The sequence below is a fragment of the Anser anser genome (genome assembly GCF_964211835.1).
Source record: "Anser anser genome assembly, contig: HAP1_SCAFFOLD_122, whole genome shotgun sequence".
Lineage (NCBI taxonomy): Eukaryota > Metazoa > Chordata > Aves > Anseriformes > Anatidae > Anser > Anser anser.
Genome location: NW_028153782.1, coordinates 191999 through 207950, shown reverse-complemented (window position 1 = coordinate 207950; position 15952 = coordinate 191999). Strand labels below are relative to the sequence as shown.

The window sequence follows — 15952 nt, the reverse complement described above, 5'->3', positions numbered from 1 at the left end:
CACTGGAAATCATTTATACTATTATATTCGAAGTTTGACTCATGTATTTATTGGTCAATCATGATGTAATTGAAAGCTCCACAATGCCTTATTTATGTAGGATACTAAGATTTTATCTGCAACTAAAATGGCATGTACGTTCTGACTGTCAAATGCGTATTTTTGTACTGCAAGACAGTATATGAACTAGTGAACTAAAACAAGCGTAAGTTAACATCAATTTTAATAAGATAAAATAGGAAATAGTAGTGTAGGAGAGAGGTGACAGAGAGCTTGCAAATCTCACGCTGGAAAAAAAAACAAACAACCTGCATCAGTCAATAATATTATGCAAGTTTAAGTGCCACAAGTCAAACAAGGGACAAAATTGGCCTCAGCTACAAAGACAGCGGCGTGCATACCCTTTGTGCCCTGAAACAGGATCTAAGGGTGGCCAATTAACAAATGTGTAAAAAGAGAAGAAATATTGGACCACAAGGAATTCTGAACTTTTTTTGCTCAGTAAACAGAACTACATGGAAAGGATTCATCAGCCCTATAACAAAGCAATGCCATTAGTAACACATAAGCAATTTTGTTGTGGAATTTATCTCAGAAGCAAATAATACTGTTTTTTCTGAGAGTCCACAACAAGAATGAGATGTGAGGATCTTATGTAATATTTAAATATTTCCTTCTAATCTCTCTGTATTAATAAAATAATGATATTTTCCAGTTCAACAGACTTAGCCTATCAAGACTGGGGAATAAAATGTAATAATATAAAGTAAAAAATATTAAATTCTGCAATTCAAGGCTTATAAACCCTTCTTTTTTGTCTGCTGCATCAGTTATTAGAGACTAAAGAGCTAAAACTAAAGTGCAGTTCTAAACAAACCACATGTAGAAATGCCAAAGTCTAATTAATAGATAAGCATCAGCAAGCACATTCTCAGAGCTGTGACTGAAGCTGTGCTGGGAATGTGAGTCTGTCTGAAAGTAGGAACTGTTCTTTTTCCCGTTGAATAGGAACAAAAGGGCCAAGGTAGGTTGTGTTCATATGTTGTTCCTCTGTTCTTTCAGGCATGCATAGATGTAAAATGGTGTTAACATCAGCAAATAAAGATGTCAGACTAAATAACTGTCAGGAACACTTGTGTCCAAGCAGAGCAACTTCCACAAGTTGAGTTTGGATCTCCTCACACTCTCTAGTTGGAAAGATAGAGCTTCATCTGATTCTTGCCTAGTTTTTGTTTGCCCTTTTTTTTTTTTTGTCTTTTCCCACTTTTTCATATTTCCATAGCATAGAAGTATGTCTTAGAAAATGGAAACATTCAGTTTTGAGAAGGGATTTTCAAAGTTGCAAGCGAGTTTCTTTTTGCCTGTTTATTTTAATGTGAAAAGGGTTGTAATGTTTGTATTATTTCCCTTTATTGCTAAATATACATAACATATTTCTAAGTAAGTGTTCTGCATATATTTGAAATGGGACTTACACCCTGTTGCTACTATTATTTTTCCAGATACCTGAAAATGATGAATTGTTTGTTGTTCATCTCAGGAGTGTGGAGGGAGGGGCTGAAATCAACACCACAAGGAATTCTGTTCAGATTAATATTAAGAAAAATGACAGCCCTGTGCGATTTGCTCAGAGCACTTACATGGTGCCTGAGGAAGTCGAAATGCTCACAATTCAAGTGATTCGTGGTAAGGATGACAGTGGAAAATTAATTGGACCTGATGAATGTGAAGTCTCCGTCAGTTACACCATCATAACTGGGAATTCAACAGCACATGCGCAGCTCAATTTAGACTTCCTAGATCTTCAGCCAAATACAACTATTGTCTTCACACCTCTAGTTCATGAAGTATATATGAAATTCAAGATCCTTGATGATGCCATACCAGAAATTGCTGAGACCTTCCAAATTATGCTCCTTAAGGACACGTTACAGGGAGATGCTGTTTTGGTTAATCCATCTGTTGTTCACGTCACCATCCAACCAAATGATAAACCCTATGGAGTGCTTTCAATCAACAGTATCCTGTTTACTCAAACTGTTATCATTGATGAAGACCAAATTTCAAGGTACTACAGATCTTCAAACAGTATCTCGTCATGTTAAGGGATTTGTTTGGCACTGTAAAGCATCCTTAGGATTTCACTGACAGTAATTATAAAATCAGTAGTGAAAAATTAATATAGAAATCACCTACTGTGTAATTATTATAAACGATATAGAATTTTCAAGGGAGAAAATGTCTAATTATGCAGAAGTATTTTAATATTTATGAACTATATATGAGAACTGTAAATATTTAATGACATTATCAAAATACTGAAAAACCCTTAATCTAAAAGATGGATCAGTGAAGTTGTGATGCGGCCACACACCCATTCATACAAGTGGAAAATATATTTCAGGCTTCCTTTCCCAGTAAATCTTTGTCTATACTGTATTTAAAGTCAGTCTCTGGTTAAAAAATGGTGGTGAGTGTCTTCTGTGAAGTACTGAATACCCATAGACTTCCAAAAAAGTTAAATACATGTAATTTTACAGATAAATTAAAAACAAATCTCCACACACATCTTTACAAGCAGAACTAATATCTATACAATATTGCCAGTTTTAGTAAAAATGTCCACTGCTAGCTAGTGATGGTGGTTCATCCCCAGAGAAAGAGGTAATGTATCAACCTATGATTTTATGAACAATTTCTAGTATGTAGAGCCCAGCACTTCAATATTCACTTTTTTTTTTTTCTTTCTTATACACAGATACAGGAAACGTGACATTTCCATAATCACAAATATTGATAAATTATATTTCAGTGCATAGGCAAATAGTTGAGTCACTTTATTTTAAATAAAATCATTATTTAAACACTCATGCCTGACAATTGTATTTTGATATAGTCCATAAAACAGTGTAGAAATTTAGTTGAGAAAAAGTTTTCTGAAATTTAACATCTTTCCTGAGAAAAAATATAAACATGCCAACTTTCCTCTTCTCAGTATCTTTCTTACTGTAAACAAAATAAATTTTAACTAATGTCTTTAGATATATTACTCATGTCTTTATGTATATTATCTCATGAATAAGCAACCTGAGAAAAGTCTACTTCTGTGGTATGATTTCACAAATTTTAAGTCCTGACTCAAATGTCAGTAGCAGCAGTTAATATCGATTCCACTGAAGTCAGTATAAATCTTCCAGGGAACAGATAGCTAAGTAAACCGATATTAATTATAATTGCATGTTACAGATTTTTATTTTCATTCAAAACCACAGGTTTGAAGGGATCACGATCGTAAGAAATGGTGGAACACATGGAAATGTTTCTGTGACCTGGGTCATAACTCGAAATAGCAGTGATCTGTCACCTGTGACTGCAGACCTTGTTCCAGAGACCGGGGAGATACATTTTGATCAAGGACAGATGCTGGTCACACTTTCACTGACCATTATTGATGATAACATACCAGAAGAAGCAGAGCCCTATCTTCTGAAGCTCTTAGCTCATACAATACAGGGAGGCGCAGAAGTCAGCGAACCATCTGAGGTAAGTTTGATTTCAGAACTTGTTTTGAGGAGGTGATAGATAATAATTAGGGAGTAGGATTAGGATTAGGATCCACCAGTTTTGGTGGATTGGCTAAATTGAAGTAGTTGTGCTTGAGTTTAAGTGAAGCAAGCTGATGTATTCTCAGTATAAAGAGCCACATCCAAAGTCTTTGGCTTAACATATTTTATAAGGCCAGACCTATTTAATGCAGTAGCATTTAGCTTAGAATATTCCCATCATAAATATCATTGCATAACTGCTATCTTGATTGGTTGCTTGCTAAGAGAAGGTTGAGCATTTATTTTCACTTGCTTATTTGCTGTAGGTACTGGAATGTTTTACACAGAGTAACAGCTTCAAGAGGATGGCTTAGTGATTAAGACTAACCTCTGAACTTTTAAATAAGGGGTAATTAGCATTACTGACAATTCTGTGACTCAGGTCCCTACTTTGCTTTTTGAACATATGATTGGAATGAATTTGGTGAATTAAATGATTTTTTCACAGTCTGAAATATATTCAAATTATTCACTTTGGCTGCTGAACCAAAAATCAGTTATTCAAAGCTCATTCTGACATAGATGAGGCATAGCAGGAAAGTTGCTGCTATCAGTGGTGTGCTGCTTGTGCACAAGCAACACTTTGGGGCTGTCAATCTGATTTCTTTCTTGAGTGCCAATTCACTAACGATAAAAATGTATGATGACAGTCAGGACATACTTTCATGAAAACGTGAAAACTGTGGTGTATATTAATTGTAGCATTGAGTAAGTGATGCTGTTTTCTGTTTTGCAGCTTTTGTTTTACATTCAGGACAGCGATGATGTTTATGGCGTAATAAAGTTTTATCCTTTGGAGAATCAGAAGATTGAAAGTAATCCAACAGGACGCTTTTTATCCTTGAGTTTTGTAAGGGAGAAAGGAACAGTTGGAAATGTGCAGTTAGTTTATACTGCACTGTATATTCCAGCTGGAGCTCTGGATCCTGAGAGAGCAAAAGATGGCATTCTAAATATGTCTAGAAACAGCATCCTCCTGTTTCCAGAAGGAAAAACACATCATACTTTGAGTATACCAATAAGAAAAGATGCATTTCTTCAAAATGGTGCTCATTTCCTCATACAGGTATCTCAGCTGTTTTGTTTTTGTTTTTGTTTTTTAGCTTATTTAATATGAGGAATATGATTCAATAATTGATCCTTCCCCTTGACTGTAATTTAAATGACCATTCCTGTAAAAAAAAAAAAGTGCTTAGCTCTGAAGCAAAGATTTTCTTATTTAAAAAGACATCTTTCATAACTATGCTATAAAGTTTTCTATCCCTAATCATTAGTAATTAAACAAATTTTAAAACTAAAGAGGATTCAGGTACTAATCATGGAATTTATCAAAATGAGATCAGCGTTGTCTGTTGCTTGCCCCTTGAAGCATGTTTCTGCTTGGCCTCTGACTTGGAACGTGAAAAAAATAAGGTTCTTAAAATTAAATTACTGAAGCAGGAAAAATTTCAGAAATGACATGCAAGTAAATGTATCTTGGGCTTGATACAGGTCCTTCTCCAGCAGGTCATCCCCCAGCCTGTACTGATACTTGCGGTTGTTCCTTCCCAAATGCAGGACTCTACACTTGCTCTTGTTAAACCTCATCTGGTTTCTTCCTGCCCAACTCTCCAGCCTGACCAGGTCCCTTCCAACCCCTACAATTCTGTGATACTGTGATCTTTGCTCTTCCAGCTGAACTATTCTAAATTAAAAAGGGTCAAATATACATTATATATTATATGTATATTATATTGCATTTATATATAAATTTGTTAGGAGAACTTACTTTTTTTTTTCCCTGTATAGTTTTCTTCACTTTTTTCTTTCCTTTTTTTTTTCTATCTCAATTTGTAAAAGATAACTTTTATCATCGTTGAAGGTGTTGATGTTATATCCATGAATTTCAAATTTGCCAGGTTTTATATTTTCCTTATAGTCTACCAAAGACGTTGTAATCACTTCTAAGACCTTTGAAAGATTTCCTCCCTCCACATCCTTCTCCCTACATTCTCTTACAGGAGGAATAATGAGAACAAAAAGTTTTGCCAGAATTATATTGTTTATCTAATATGCAATTTTATTTATTTATTTATTTATGGCATTCACAGTTAGATTAGGAATTGCCTTCTGAAATACTAGAACACGTTAGTATGTTTTATGATTGCAAGAGGTTTGAGAGATCCACAAAATTCTTAAATGTCTAATTCCATGTATTCAATGTTTTTTTTTGTTTTTTTTTTTTTTGTCCTTTGACTGTAGTCAAGACACACATCTGATAAATATTTCAGAATGTTCAGTCATTCCAAGCACTTTGCCTGGATTTTCAAACTGTAGATTCCAATCTGTTTTTTTTTTTTTCTGTACTTTCTCCATGAACTATAAATAAAATCTTTGTTTGAAGAAATTAAATCAGAGGAGCTTTCCAGCTCAAATAATTAATTTAGAAACTCATAGAGAAGGAAAACACCACTATTTATCACTGTGACAATCCTTCTGCATCGTGAATAAATGATAATCTCAGTGAACATGTTTAGAATGAGTTGTACTTAGGCAAAATAAAGAATTGACTCAGGAATCAGCAGAGAAGCAAATGAAACTGTAGGATGAATAAAGGTACAGGAGATAATGTTAATGTGAGATATATTCCTTAGTGACACCTTCAATTAAATAACGTGCTGTAATCAGAGATGCGGTTTTTGGTATAGCTAGGAAGATTAACTCTGAAAATTAAGCTCATAAACTAATTGTTATTGTTCAAATAACTATATATTTTTTTCTCTTTGTACTGGTTTCCTTTAAAAGGTACTAAAGGAAACATTGCAGAAAGAGTAAAATCTCTGTTCTTTATTGATTATTACTTTATTCCAAAGGTACCATACAGGATCCAAATACAGCATACACTTTAAATAGAGCAAATTGTTTTGGCTGTGTAGTATTTCAGAAAGTTTACTGAGCTAATAACCGCACAATGGTGCACTTTCATCCTGTTAATTGCAGAATCGGGGCCTATGCTAGGAGAAAGCTCAGAAAAGAGGAGAAACAAACAGTGCCATCATCTGTTCTTCAGACTTTTGATAACAAGTTGGAATGGTTGAGAATCAGTTACTAAATACAGTATTTGTAAAACATTTCCATCTATCATCAGATAAATGTTCATGCATATTTCTGGGTGTTACTCAAGCAGTTGTGGAACAAAATATGATACAGCCCACATATTTATAGAGTTTGGTTTCAAGAACTGTAAGACTTTAAAAATCATCTTTTGAAATGGTGAACCATGATTACTATATGAATTTAAGAAAGGCCACTATTTTATCCCCAAAAAATAAAGCTTTACTCTATGATAACACCTGATAACTCCAAGAAAAAATGTCAGTGGGAGTTTATGCCCCAGTGAAATGTTCACAGAAATATATGCAAATCTGTTATGGAAACATTTATTGTAATGATGCATGTAGACAGAATCACATGGAATAAATAATATTTAAAGGAAATAATTAAACAGGCAAGTTCTGCTTTCCTTGGTGTGTCACTACTGGTGCTGGGCTTAGCGAGTGATGCTTCCCTTTTAAAGAAAAGGATGAAAAAAAATCTATTTCCTCTTAGTATCTATAATCTATCAGAAATGCAGTGACAAGTAAAATACAGTTTTGAAATACTGTACTGAATTTAAATTCTTAATGTGGCTCTGGTAGTTCTTAGATAGAGAATTCCTTAAAATTTTGTGGAGAGGAAAGAAAAGTGGATTATTATTTGGCTGTTTGATCAAGGGCTGTAAATTATTATGACTTCAGTGATTTCCCTAGATTTTTATCAATGCGAGACACAAAAAATGATGTTAGACAATTGCCTATGCTGCTCATCAATGACTGTTGTTAATAGCTCTAGTAATGTATCAGCTGATCTGGAACAGAGTCTCTCTCTCTGGCTTGATCTGTGTTTAATTACATACACTAACATGATTTGTCTGGGAGGTGTACCATTCTGCTGACAGCTCAACAATATCCACTTAATTTCTTTGACATGTCTACTTACAAATTTTTATAACAGCAGTGCTATCAGTAGGAAGAATTTGCTCTGGAGATGTATACTTCCTTTATATGAAAATTACTCTGAAATGTCAGAACTGTTCTGACTTGGTGCTGAGGCTTCTTATTTCTCACTTTTCTTTTACTTTTTCCTACAGCTGGAAGGAGTTGAACTGGTGAATAGAATTCCTCTAGTCCCATCTGTGAGTCCTAGATTAGGCGAAATTCGAAATATTTCTTTGAGGATTACTCCAGATATTGCAAATGGAGAAATAGGCTTTATTAGCAATCTACCGATTATTCTTTCTGAACCAGAAGATTCCCCTGCTACGCTGGTAAGTAAGCCTTTTTATATTGTCTTTTGCTATGGAAAACTTATTTGGAGAAGGTGGAGTTTGCTGTATTCAGTGTAGCATTTGACAATTAATGTGAGGAAAAGCCTTCCTGTAAGTTCTGTCTTATCCTAAATATTCTCTTCTTTAAAAAAAAAAAAAATGCTCTGAAATAATCTGTTACTGATTTCCAGAGAACTGAGATTGGTCTTTGCTTTCTGTGTAAGTATCTAAAACCAGTTAGCCCTTGATGCTCACACAGAGCAAAAGATACTGCAGTTAGTCTCTCTCACCAATTGCGAGCATAGTCATGTAAAGTAGGACTGAGACAAATCCTGAATAAGATAGATCATTTCCCATTCTCAAATTAGAACTGGCCAAACTTTTGTTTTTATTATTATTTATTCAAATAGTAATTTGCAAGGGAGTAATCGGTTTTGCATCTACTTTTGCAAGTCACAACAAATTAATGTGTTTCACAGGTTTCCATTGCATTGCATCGAGATGGGACTGATGGTCAAGCAACTGTGTTCTGGAGTTTGAAACCCTCTGGTCCCAATCAAAAGGCGGTAACACAGGATGATATAAGTCCTTTTAACGGCTCCGTGGTTTTCTTATCTGGACAAAGTGATACCACAATTAACATCACCATTAAAGCTGATGATGTACCTGAAATGAACGAAACTATGTTATTAACTTTGGACAGGTATTGTACCCTATTCTCTATTCATATGTATCAGCTGCAGTACTCAATTTATGCATAACAGATTAGCACAGTGTTAATTACATGGTATTGCTTGCATTGTGTTGATATGTGTCTGAAGAAATAGTGGGCCCTTGTTTCAGACTGTGTATGGGTTCTTTGACTGGAGATCAATGTAAGAAACCATTTTGCATTTATTATCTAATGACTTAACTGTTTATATTTTCATGAAAATTCTGTATGCTATTTAGAAAGTTCTTTCAGTTTTGATCTTTTTTATAGCTCTTGGTTTTAACACTTTTTTTTTTTTTTCGGAAAAATAATATTTAGTAAGATAATGGGAAAAACTAAAGTGAGAACTAAAAAGCAATGCAGAACTTTTTCTGTCAGAAAAAACATTTATAACTTGGGTGTCACTGTAGAATTAGACTTGCAGTTTATTTGTTTGATCTGCATGTTCAATATTCCTTGATAATTAGATACTTCTGTCAGCTCATAGCCCCCAGAATATCCCAGTGTGACTATTATTGCAGTCTTCTGCTAATGAGAATGCAGTGGGGTTTCTGAAGCACAGTGTTCTGGTCTCCCTTCTCATCTAGTGGAGGATTTTAGGATAACAGGCTGTAAGGGCCCTCAGGTGATACTATTATCTGCATGTGAACACTGTTCAGAAAACTTAAATTAGTTTATAATCAGGAGTCTTTTCCCTCTTTGAGTTACTAACAAGAGTGTCTTGGCTATATCGTCTGTCCTGCTTCCCACAGCTCAGTTACATAAGTAAATACAGAAATACCACCACACGTGCTCTTGTATTACCTCCTATTTGTCTAAGGTACATTTTCCACTTTTACTGAAAACATACTACAGTGGTCTGCCAGCACCAGCTTCCACACTGAACATCTACTACTTACATAGTCCTTACCTTATGCAGAAGAAGTATTTTTATTCTGTACAGGAAGCGTAGGCTAGCTCTTAGATATCCACAACAGATATCCACAGTGATTCCACATTAGCAAACAATAGGCAAGAAGCTCCTCACGCTGTTGTTGATCACTAGAAGATCCCATTTCAGAAAACATGGTTTTCGAACATCTTTATGGCACACAGGGAAGATGTTATTCCTTTGCGGGATTGGCTTGCTTGATTAAAAGGTGGCTGGTTAATGCATGTAGTTCAGAACTAGTTATTTTATTCTACCTTGGCTACTCATTACATTAAAAAGGCAATCCTTTTCAGAATAAAAACAGAGACTATTGCAAGCAGTTCTCCGCTTTCTTTCTGTGGGAGAAACTGGTTTGTCTCAAGGAATTTTTTTAGAGTCTCTGGCACAAAGGGGGAAACTAGGATTAGAAATGATGGTTCAAGTTTTGAGTGTAAGGTGGCCAAGAATGCAGAGTGGTATTGAGGTAAACAAGTAAGTAGATAGAAGTAAGCAGCATGAAAGGGTAACTTTTTTGATTCACGTGTGTGAAAGTACAGTTTTCTGCCATTTATCCTGAGTTACAACTGTAGGCTATACCTTGAAAATGGTGGCTGCAACAGGGATTGAACTGGCAGCTGAACAAATACAACCAGTGTTCTGCTTTTGCTGTGTATGGTGCAAGCCGTAGGCTCTGTTGATCATGAAGTGGATGGTGAAAAGTGTGCCAACAGTAAGCAGCTTTCCCACACTTGGCAGGGTCAGAGAGTGAACCGAGGAACAGGTGGTCTGTCCTGGAAAAAGAAGTAAGCAAGGAGGAGATAGAATCTGAACTTTTCTCTAGACCTTGGTAGCATCCCTCACTTCAACTAATTAGCAGAAGCCAAGAATGAAATGACTGCAGAGATCATCCTTTCAGTACTAGACATGACTCTTCAAATTAGGGTTGAAGGATACTGGCAGGGTTACGTGTACGCCCGTGCTATTGCTTTCAGCCTGGTTGGTATTTTGTGGACAAATAGAAGATTTCAGTTTCCGAGGCTGGCAGCCAGCACCTCACAGCAGTAGTGAATGAGCATGAAAACAAAGATGCACTGTGCTGTAGATGTGCTTGTACTGTTCCGTAAATTGTAGCATAAGTCAGCGAGAAAAGAAAGCATGTAAGAACTTTAATGAAACTACAGACATAGACATATGTTCATAAGCATTCAATGTATTGCAATTATTAATAGCACGGGTAAAATAATCAAAATAATTAGTTCTAACAAGGATGTATTATTTACGGCTTAGTGGTATTGTCAAGGCAGTTCAATTTTAAATAAGCTTTAAGTGCATCCATAACTATATTTTTTCCAAGCCATTAAAAACAATGTTATCCTTTCTTGCTTTATGCTCTCTATACTTAGACCACAGATATTAAAACTAGCTCTGAATTTTGTCCACAAACTGGAGGAAAATGTATAACATGAAAAATATGATTCCAAAGAACACAGATAAGTAATGATGAGTAATGAAGGAGCAAGAGAGTCTTGTATCTGCTGAAGCTTCTTTATATTTTCTTTTTTTAGGAGCAGATTCAGGTTGAATGCCTGCCCTATCTGAATAGGCCTGAATTGAGACCAAGCATAAATAAAACCAGATGTCTGTAGTGAAATCTATGTGAGAAAGGAAAGACCTTGGTCTTCTTGATGAATGTAGGTGGAACAGGCCATGGAAATTGTGTGTGTGCTTTGTGAGAGCATATATGCATACTAGGGCTGTTCATTTTACCTGGTAAGCACAAACAGAAATCAGTTTTTTTTAAATCTGATTGCTGTTTTTTCCTTCTACACAATGTAATCTCTCACTGGCAGTTATCAGCCCCCCAGTTAAGGTGCAGACAGCTATCAGTTTGGCACCTGGCACAACCAGAGGGCCAGAACCTGCAGGGTATGTGGGCTGGGGACGTGGCCTGTGTTTGTGCTCATGAGTGAGTGGTGGTGAGACTGAGAACTTGGAGACTTTGGGATCTGGGGATAAATCACTTTTATTTTGTGGAAGTGATAATCAACAAACAGACAACTGTTTAGGCAGTCCTTATGCTCCAGCATTTTTTGAGTCTTAACTCATGGAAGTTAGGATGCCAGAACAGATCCATATGCATATGTTACGACATAAATCTCATTTACTATATATAATAAACTGAAGCAACGTTATTTGAAGATTTTTATTGTTCTAGTGATTTCTGTGATGGGATACAGATTTCCATAGGCTGACATTCTGTCATCAGTTTATGTGGAAAATGATTAGACCTATGAGTTATGAAGTAATTTTTTGAAAATTACAAATGTAAAATACAGACTTGACTATTTCACTGTGAAATATCTGGCAGTTTTTAAACATTTTTGGGTTTTAGAGGTTGCTACATGTCAAAAAGTTAGAAAAGCATAGGAGGGCCATTTAAATCACTGTGTAGTGTTGATGGACAGGGCTTAAGGGTTTATGTGTTGTGGGTTACTCACTGCCGTACTGCTTAATGGAGCTAGGATTTTCTCCTTACTTGGTAATTCCCTTTGGTTAGTGTCTGTTTCAAAACCATATCTATCTTACTTATGTAAATTTTCATAGAATCACAGAATAGCTTGGGTTGGAAGGGACCTTAAAGATCATCAGTTTCCAACCCCAGTGCCATGGGCAGGGATGCCACCCATTAGATCAGGTCGGCCCACAGCCTAGTCCAACCTGGCCTTGAAAACCTCCAGGGATGCCTCAAGGGTTTGATCAGACTGCGTTTTAACGGGGAAAAAGTCATTTGAAAATAGTAGAATGTTGAAATGAGTGCGCTGGACACCTACTGCTTGTTTTCATTACTTCTCAAAATAACAACATATCTCTCCTGCTATGACTCAGAAAAATTAAAATAGCCTCAAAAATCAAATAAATGATGGATTAAACCTGGAGAGAAGGTGTTTCCTCTGATGAGAGGCACTATGGAAAGTCTAATGTGGCAAATCCTACTTTAATGCAGTTCTTTAGAGCTAGAGCCTGCCTCTAATTAAATCAGTAGATAATCCTGAAAAAATTGAAGAGGGGGTGAACACTGAATGCAAGCAAATTGAGTAATGTTCCACAAGCAATTTCACTTCCCCCTTTTTGAGATACCCTGATAGAAAAGAAAGTCTTTTAGAGAAGTGTGGTTTAATAATGACAGCCATGTAGATTCACAGTGGAAATTAAGTTTCTCATGTGTCTTTCAGAACACTCAGGTTCTGCAGAAATTCCAGATTTTGTCAAAAGTTATTAACTTCAAAGCTATTTTTCATTTATTTATTTAATTATTTTGTGGTTCTAGTTAGTTCTTAACATTGAAATTCTCATGGTACCTTAAACTTAGTCAAAACTCTAATTTCTCCTATTTTCTTGTACTGCATGTTTAAAAAAGTGTAAGAAACATTTTGAAGCTCCTGTCAGTTGTCCTAATTCATCTGTAGTTCTTGCTACATAATAATTATGATTTTTTTTACTGAAAGAATTTCCCTAATGATCAGTCATTTCACATTAGTCTTGTTGTATAAGAAATGCTTTACACACTTTGAGGTTGTATTTCTTTTGGCAGCATCATAAGCATTGCCAGGGTTTACTGTCTGTGACGATATGAAACTTCATGTCCATACATAGCCATTTTACAGGAAAAAATAAGCTGAGGATAAAAACAGGGAAGTGGCTTTCCCAGTGATTGGTATCACCTTATTCCTGGTCAAGAGTTCTTTTCACTAGCTGGAGGAGCTGCTGGCCACGGTTAAGCCACCATGTCAAAGCAGCTGTTTTAACTTTTATTGCTGCTTCTGAATAGCCCTCTTTGTCCTGTTTCCATACTGCTGTCAGAGGAACACCTAAAGAGCTGGTTTCACATACCACGAGGAGTGAAACGGGACTGAACTGGACCCGTGTAGTGTCAGGCAGTCTGGGAGCATCTCCTCCGTGGTGTAAGGGTGGTATATGAACGCCCCTCTGTTCTTCGAGGTTGGAAGTGCACGTGGCAGGGGATGGGGCTGGTGTCCTGGCAGCTCTCTGGTGGCACGGACCCTGTGTCCAGCCCCGTAGCTCCTCCGGGTCGATCTGAGCTGGCTGCTGGAAGTATTATGCAGCTATTTGCTGAACGCTTCACCTTGCCTGGTTTAGCCCTGTATGGACTTAGGTTTAGCACATGAAGAGTACACTGAACCGAAAAGCAAGCATTTGGATTAAAAGGATAAAAGTTTGCAGGATGTGAGTATGATAATTGCATTACAATGTAATTGTTCAAAACAATAGAATTGGGATTTTTTTTTTTTTTATTATTCCTAGAAAAAAGTAAACCTGTGAGAATACTTTACAACAAACATTTTGGATTTAAATTTAAAATGTACTTTCCTAATTTATCTTTGTTCTCTTAATTCTTCTTTTTTTTTCAATACTATTTTTTAAAAATTTCTTGTTAGGGATATGCATTCTATGTTATGAAAAGTTACATGTATATGCCTTAGAGTATAGATATAAAGAATACTACTGAGTGCACCATTCTTCGAATCACAGAATGGCTCAGGTTGGAAGGGACCTTAAAGATCATCCACTTCCAACCCCTCTGCCATGGGCAGGGATGGCACCTACTAGATCAGGTTGGCCACAGCCTCATCCAACCTGGTCTTGAATACCTCCAGGGATGGGGCAGCCACAGCTTCGTTCATTCATTGTTTGCTTAACAGCATCTTGGAGCTGGAAACCTAAACCTAGCTGCTTCTATTAAGTTTCTGCATAGGATGTTTTATGACTTTTTGGAGAAGTAACTAACATTACTGTGCCAGGGCAGTGATAGCGGTCTGACCACTCATGATATCAGCCAGAGAAAAAAAATGACCAGATAATAAATAAATAAACAAACAAACAAACAAATAAGTAAATAAATAAAAGGATCCAGGTGTTCAAGATGGGGTTTGTATGGAGAAACCACCTGAACAATGTTCTTTTTTACCAGTTGATGGACTGAATTTTACTGGTTGCTTCCTGACCTGAAAGCTGTCTAGGTTTAATACATATCAAAAGCTCACTTGATATAGTGATTCATTTTTATTTTCTGTTGTAAATTATTTTACTAACAGCTTAGCGATATAATTAAATTTTAGCATTACCAACTCTGGAATCTTCTCCTTGATCTTTTCATTGTGTTAATATTTTGCTGTTTTTTGAATGCTTTTGCATGTTTCTGAGGGAAGGGAGAATGTCTCAATATATACCTAGCTTCAGTGAATATCAATAACAAATTTCAATTAATTCAGACTTCCTATTCGAAAGAACGTCTGTGAATGTATTTACTTCTCAGAATTTAGAGTGAACTCTTGTCTGTATTGAATTCCAAATTTAAATTATTTTTGAGATTAGTGGAGCCCAATTATCACCTTACAAACACTGTTTTAATCTGTTTTTGGTGCTTTGATAGACGATACAGTTTTTGTATTTAATGTATTTTTGATTAAGAAAGCCAAAATACATGATTACTATTGCAGAATAATGCTGCCCTTTTGACTGACTTCATGTGGCAGTTTTGTTATAAATGCTTGGTTGAAACTTGATTTAATTTTTTAACCTTTTGATTAGCAAATACCTTTTCCTTTCCCCTTTTTCTTTTTTTTTTTTTGTCCCTTTATTTCCTTGTCCCCTCTTTTTCCCCTTTTTCTCCTTCTGCTTCTCTTTCTTATATTTGTATTTATGTTATACATGTATATATACTACTTTGGTAATCTGATTAACTAAAAAATTGTTGTAAATGAGGTTTGCTGTGATTTTGTGCCTAATTACTTTTCCTTGTGTACCCATCAGTACTCTTTCTGTGCTTATCTGTTTTTATCATTACTTTGTCAGACTGATGAAACACCATATCACAGAGGCACGTAGATGTATTTCCCTAATAAAGGGTTATAATCGTGGATGGCTGCTGCAGTTGTGATCACGCAGTCAGTAATCAAGCTCTTTGAGGAGGGCTTGGTAGGGAACACCTTGAGTGGCTCTTGACATGCTGAATTGGTCATGGGGTCACTCCTCCTAAGTGGGAACTGCCCACTTGCTGGCCTTTGTCAACAGGAAAATGCCAAGCAAGCAGGGTTCCCATAAAAAGAACATTATAAACTTTTGGAAAGTAAAAAGAAAGCCTTCTTTTTTTTCTTTTTCTTTTTTTTTTTTTGTCCCTTTTGTTAGTTTTTTGTTCTTTTATAAGATGGGTAGTATTGAAATTTTAGTAAGTGGCACTTTCATTACTTTCTACATCCTCTTTTTTTTTTTTTTTTTTCCTCTGTGTTGACAGGGTAGAGACAGAAAGGTTTGTCGTGTTCTTTGGGTAAGTGCGGTGAACTGTTTTCTGTCCTCAGTGA

At 35.9% G+C, this 15952-nt stretch overlaps 1 pseudogene across 1 annotated transcript in view; it reads left to right on the top strand.

The window, feature by feature from the left end:
- Positions 1-15952, top strand: part of LOC310891475 (adhesion G-protein coupled receptor V1-like) — an 87315-nt pseudogene that overhangs the window by 15223 nt on the left and 56140 nt on the right. The window contains exons 13-18 of the transcript in view: positions 1503-2068; positions 3273-3543; positions 4342-4671; positions 7774-7950; positions 8430-8653; positions 15886-15918. The product of the transcript in view is annotated as an adhesion G-protein coupled receptor V1-like (transcript). The remainder of the gene's footprint in view (positions 1-1502; positions 2069-3272; positions 3544-4341; positions 4672-7773; positions 7951-8429; positions 8654-15885; positions 15919-15952) is intronic.